Genomic DNA, 6,742 nt, shown 5'->3' on the forward strand with positions numbered 1-6,742 from the left:
AGTCCTTAGTGGATGAGTCCGCAGTCGTGCCTTTAGAGGATATACAGGTTGATGACAGCCTGATATACATCGAGAGTCCAGTAGCTATTCTCGAGAAGAAGACGAAGGAGCTGAGGAGCAAGAGGATGAAGCTGGTGAAGGTGCAGTGGCAACACCGCAAGGGCTCGGAGTGGACTTGGGTGCCCGAGGAGGAGATGAGGGAGCACGACCCGGAGGTGTTTCCCGATGTAGCAGACTTTCAGGACGAAGTCTAAGACAAGTGGGGAAGGATTGTAACGCCTAGTTCCTGGTATGTATTTAATTAAAGATTTATTCATTTTTGAATAGAAACTCGACGATTTGGACGGCCCAAACTCGTCGAGTAGGAATGGAAATTGGAAGCGGGATTGTAAAGCCTACTCGACGAGTTGAGAGCCTCAACTCGAGGAGTAGGACTAGCAGAGTAAAACCCTAATTTCCAGGGTTTTGCACCCTATTTAAACACCTTAACGTCCAAAGGCTAGCCTCATTTACAGCCTCCAAGTCCCAAACCCTAGATCTCGAAACCCTAATGCATTTTGTGAGCTTGTGAGTCATTTTTGAGAGAAATCTTGTGTGTGTGAAGCTTGTGGAAGAAGGAGAAGCTTCAAGACTAAAGAAGGAGATATTAGATCCAGAAACTTCATTTCATTCTCAGCATTTTCTAGTAAGCAAGTCTCAAACTTGCTTAATGATTTCTTGGATCTCTTCTCTATCACTTTTATTGGGTTTTTGGTCCAAATACTTTGATCCTTGGGAATGGACGTTCCAAGTGAGTATACTTCCAGATCTAGGAGCTTGAAGGGCTTTCATGGCATAAAGGTGCAAAGTTTATGGCCATTGAAGCCCCATGCAAGCTTTAGGGTGTCATTTTGGCCTTTTAAGCTCCAAAAGGCCATGCACGGAGAGAAAGTCAGAGACTTTACGTTTTCATGTAGTGTCTAGGGTCTAGATCCCAGTTTATATGCTTTGGCTTGAAGTGTTAATGGCTTTTGGATCAAGATCTAGGTCTAAAGAGTTAAGGTTTGAGCTAAACCCATTAAGGAAGGGTATTAACGGGTAAAGTTGGAAACTTTACCCTTAGATGGACATTTCCAGTGTGTATATGAAGTATGGAGATTAGATCTGAAAGATAGGGACTTAATCTATTAACATGGTTGAACAGACTGAAGAACTCGTCGAGTCCATAGAGGAACTCGACTAGTTGGGTTGAAACGCCCTGACCCCGTAGAAGGAAAAACTCGACGAGTTCAAGACGGACTCGACGAGTGGAATTGGAAAGTCCCGATTCTGATGATAGGAGAAACTCGACGAGTTCGTGAGGAACTCGACGAGTTGGATTGCGATTTTAGGGTTTATGATTTATGGAACTCGGCGAGTTGATGGGTCAACTCGGCAAGTTGAGTCATCCCAGAATGTTGACTTTGACCAGGATGTTGACTTTGACCAGGGGTAAAATGGTCATTTTACCCTAAGAATGATTTTTGGATTTGACTAAGTGTTATTGTGATAATGATAGTCGAGGAGTCGTTGGAGCAGCCGTTAGAGATTCCTTACCGCGAGATTCTGTAGTCAATTTTCCGAAGTGAGTTTTCTCCTGTATGAGCTGGTCCGATGCCGAGCGGGGCCCAATGCCGGACTTCGGTCCGATGTCGGGCGGGAACCAATGTCGGACTTGTCCGATGCCCGGCGAGGCCCGATGTAGCGGGCAAGGCCCAATCTATGTTATTATGTGATTATATGATTATGTGTATGATATGTGGTAGTTTGGGGAGACTCACTAAGCTTCGTGCTTACAGTTTTCAGTTTTGGTTTCAGGTACTTCCGGTAGCAAGGGGAAGAGCTCAGGATGATTGCATTGTACGCACCATTTATTTAGCCTGTGATGTCTATACTCTAATATATTTGACAGATGTTTATGATATTTTGAGATACACGACTTATGATTTTATGTGATGTTTGATAACTATGGTTTTCTTAATGATTTAAAATGAAATTTGTGGACCGTATTTTTGGGATGTTTGAGAGACGATGGACACGTTTGCCATGTAGTGATCGGAGGTGACCTTCTACCGATTGGTTGTGAGATGAAATGTCTATTTGACTAAAAAAACTTATACATTTGGTTGATGCATAGTTTGTTGGTTCGCTCAGTTTTAGCGAGTTCGCTACTGATCTTTATTCTATATATGTGAAAAGGGATCAAATACCAAACATATCATCAAACCTATTCAACTAAACAACTTATTTTTAAAACATTATCCAAACACATTTTTGCATAGCCTTTCATTTATCTTCACATATCATATTGTATAAGTATTTGTTATATATTTTTATTTGTTTAATCAAATGGTTGATTCTTCAAATATCTTTTTTCCATTGAAAATCTTTTTTTATCGTTTTAAATATTTAATTCGTATATAATTATTTTTAATATGTTCATTGTCCACAAAACTTGTTTTAATATAAAGCTCCAATACAAACAAAATTGTAGCTTTTAACTTTTACTTTACCCATATTTCCAAAAGGTAATTTCCAACCTCCACAATGACATTCTTCCATCAAAGACGGTCTATTGTCAAATAAATTCCAAATTTAATTATTTTTAATTAAAACCCAAAAAACAACTTAGGTACTTATAATACTTTCTACATGTTATTATAGATATAGATAAAGATTCAAATTAGATTATAATACTTCCTACTTGTGAGAAAAAAAATACTTATACTTAGTCACATGCTTGAAAAATATTAAATGATTCAACACTAAGCCGAATAATGACTTAAAAGGGTAATATATTTTTCGATTTGTACACATTTGGTCACTGAGTTTTTTTTCGTCCACATTTACCCCATCAACTTGTTAAACCGTTCACATTCAGTCATTATGACCGATTACTCCAGGTTAGCTGGGAAAATGACTTAATAGGGTAATATATTTCTCATTTTGTACACATTTAGACCTTAATATTTTTATACACATTTAGTCCTTAATATTTTTTTGTTTCAAAATAAGTCATTTTTGTTTTTGTACTCATTCTGAATGATTTCTTTAGATTTTCTCACGACATCTTACGTAAGACAATCATTGATGAAGTGTGTGGGGCTGTTGATTTTTATGTGTAACGTCTCATTTTCACAACTAAAAATTTTCATTTTTAAATAAGGAAAAAGTCCCTAATTATAAATCCATTATTAAGAAAAAACGTTTATTCCAAAATACATTTATCGAAAATCAGAGTAATATAAGAAACGCGGAATCCTCAATATCGTTGATGAGTGTGTACAATCATGTCTTCGCTTTCCCACGATCAACGATATAACTTCAAAACATAAACAACTGGGTAAGCACAAAATTTAGTGAGTTTCCCCCAAAATACTTGATACAACAAACGTATTATCATGCATAACGAGCCCACACTCATCATATTGGAATACATTGGCCCAATCAGTCATCGGACTGGAATGCCAACATACAACAGGTCCAAGTAGTCATCGAACTGGAATACCTAGGGTTTGTTGGCATGCCGCCTTAATCCAACCGCTCTTCTCGAGCCTCCGTGCTTACGGCTTACAAGCAGTCCGCACCAGGTATCTTGGCTTACAGCATATAGCAGGACCGCCTCAACTTATACCACCACGATATGACTATCCCACGTAAGATAACGTGAGAAAAAACCTAAAGAAATCATTCATAAGTACTGAATGAGTACAAAAACAAAAATGACTTTTTTTGCAACAAAAAAAATTATTAAGGACTAAATGTGTACAAAAATATTAAGGACTAAATGTGTACAAAGTGAGAAATATATTAACATATTAAGTCATTTTTACCGGCTAACCTGGAGTAGCCGGTCATAATGACTAAATGTGTACAGTTTAACAAGTTGAAGGGGTAAATGTGAACGAAAAAAAAGTTAGTGACTAAATGTGTACAAATCAAAAAATACATTACCCTTTTAAGTCATTATCCCCCAAATAAACCTCAACTAGTAGACTATATCGGGTAAACTCATAATTTGTGTAATACTTAAAATTTTCGACATTTATACTGGTTATTAACTTTCATATTATAATTTATTGAGAAATTAAATCTTCTTCGTACTTTTTATTTTTATTTATCATCTTACCAATATAAAACAGTGACAACCGTTATATTTTGATAAAATCTCTATTCTAATAAATAAAGATTTTTTTATCATATGTTACACTCTCATTCATTTGTCAAATGTTATTTTGTGGTTTTTTTAAATTAATTTTTTTTTCCACATGTCATTTTACGGTTTTTTTCTGTTTTATTAAATTATATATAGTACTAGGTTACAACTCGTAGAAACTACGAGTAAAAGTAATATAAAGATATAGGTAAAGGAAGATGCTAATTTGAGAAACAAACAAAAGTAAATTGCTATATTTCTTATTTTCTCCTCTATTGGGATAAATGGAAAAAATAGGATCTAATTAAAATGAGGAATTAGTAGATAATAAAACATTTGCAAATGGTATTATAATTGCTAATTGTAATGCCCAGGCTTGGTTCTTATTCCTAATCAAGAAAAAAAAATTAGTGAAGAAATGATTTTTATAAAAAATGAAAATCTTGTCAAATTAACTTACAAAGACTGACAAGATGAAGAGACATGAGGATCGCCCCTGCATCCCAATGGACCAAGCAACAAAAGGTGTCATCCTTTTGACTAAAGCTGTAGGAAATTGTTTAACAAAATATAACAATAATAACACCAAATCCTAAAACAACCATCAAAAAGTACACGTGCAGTGATAAAATTCTATGGTTGTGGCTTCAAAGCTACAATTTCTTATGTTTTTGTCCAGTTTCTTTATTCTAGTTGCACCAGCCATGAGATACATGCTAATGGGTTGTATCTTTTCCTTTTTCACCATTTAAAGCACCTACAAAAAACTGTAGTTGGTTCCATATTATTAACTTGCAGATTTTCTTAACACCTCAAATTGAAGCAAGAAACTTATAAATTTCATGATTTTAGAGATTCAAGGAACTTATTATCTTGAAGAGATCTGAGTCATAAACCCTATTTATAGATGATTTTTAGCTAAATGAGCTTATCAAGGCATCAAGTTATAGAAGGAAGGATTCGTTGTATGGTAGTAAGCTTAAAGCTCATGTATGATTTTCCAATTTGTAAACAGAGATTCAAAAAATTAAAATAGCCTACATTAAAAAATTGATATTAGTCGTTATTTCTCCCTATGTATCTGAAAAGGCATACAGAGGTTCAAAAATCGATATGTTTATATTGAACATGTTGTGTGCATCAATAAGGATGAACCAAAACTGGACAAAAAAAATGAAGAATTGTGTAAAGAAAATGACTAAAAATTTGGAATAAGGAAATAAGATAACAAAATGCCTAAATTGAAAAACAACTTACTTTCAACTAAACTATCTTTACATCACACAAAAGATGACTATTGCTTCATCTTCATCAAGAGGTAATTGTTATTGGTGGGTGTGATGGTGGTGGTGTGATAGTCATGAGTTAGTGTAAACATCAAAAATAATAACAAAATCTTGCATTTCTTTTTCTTCTTCCTCCAAATTCGAACCAAACTTATTAACATAGGACTCTAGGTTTTCGTTTATGAACTTCCAAAGTTTCCAAATTTGGTCCTGGTTATCAAAATTGTGGTTGCTGATATATTAGAATCAAAAACTAATTACAAGGATGCTTTTATGAAAGAAGGAAGTAGATAAACAGATCGTACCAAGGAAGTACCAAGCATGTGGTTGATGATCTAACTTTCTAACTGAAGAAAACGAACTGAGTCTTTCACTTTCTTCCTCAAGCCCAAAACTAGTAGATAATTATGCAAGAATCATAAACATAAAAAGGAAATTAATCTTCCAAACACCCAAAACCAAAACTTATGGTTAAACCATCAAACAAAAGATGAGCGTTGATTTTTGGAGAAACGTATATAGGAATCGAAGGTTTATTTTAAATTTGAATTGATATCGAGTTTCAAAAATCAAGAATGCCAAATTAGAGCAAATAGAGGCATGATTTAGGGAATAAACGAATGAGTAGACATCGTTTAGGGGTTTTAAAAGCTGATGGGTAAATTAGGTACTTTACTTTGGAATTTTTATAGATGGAGAACATGCCACATAGGATTAAAAGAGACTTTTATTAAGATAGAGTTTTAAATGTAATAATTGTAACAAATGTAATAATAAATAGATATAATTTCATTAATGAATTTTTCTTCTAATTTTAAAACTCCTAAATTAAAGCATCATTAGTTTCTTTTGTTTATTTATCGAGCTCAATTATTTGTTTAAATCTCTATTCTAAATAGGTTTATTATCTTTTTGATAAGTGTCATTATATTATAACTCTTCATCAATATTATATGTCTCATATCATGCCATTTGTCAACATATTAATTATCCATTTCAAATTTCAAATTTCAAATTTTAAATTTCTCACCCTAATTACATCAAATAAAATTAGATTATAAATTAATATAACTAAAAAAATATCTCTTAAGTAATAATTTATTTAAAATAATTGATTAAAAATTTTGATTTTTCATATGAAAGTTTAATTAATTTTATAATCGTGGTTCTCACGGGTTATAAACTAGTTTAAAAGATAAAAAAAAATATATTTCAATTTTAATAATTCATTATTTTTCTTATTTTCTTATAAATTCAAAGTTCTCAAATATTTTGATCTTTA

General features: G+C 33.3%; 1 long non-coding RNA gene across 1 annotated transcript; it reads right to left on the bottom strand.

Annotated features, from left to right (window-relative positions):
• Window positions 1-3,265: 3,265 nt before the first annotated feature.
• On the bottom strand, window positions 3,266-6,031 carry LOC145169425 (uncharacterized). The gene is made up of 3 exons (XR_013742479.1): window positions 5,766-6,031; window positions 4,635-4,941; window positions 3,266-3,696 (listed from the first exon to the last, which is right to left on the bottom strand). It is a non-coding gene; the product is annotated as an uncharacterized LOC145169425 (long non-coding RNA).
• Window positions 6,032-6,742: the final 711 nt, after the last annotated feature.

The sequence above is a fragment of the Lactuca virosa genome, chromosome 4 (assembly GCF_052849685.1).
Source record: "Lactuca virosa cultivar CGN04683 chromosome 4, Lactuca_virosa_CGN04683_v6, whole genome shotgun sequence".
Lineage (NCBI taxonomy): Eukaryota > Viridiplantae > Streptophyta > Magnoliopsida > Asterales > Asteraceae > Lactuca > Lactuca virosa.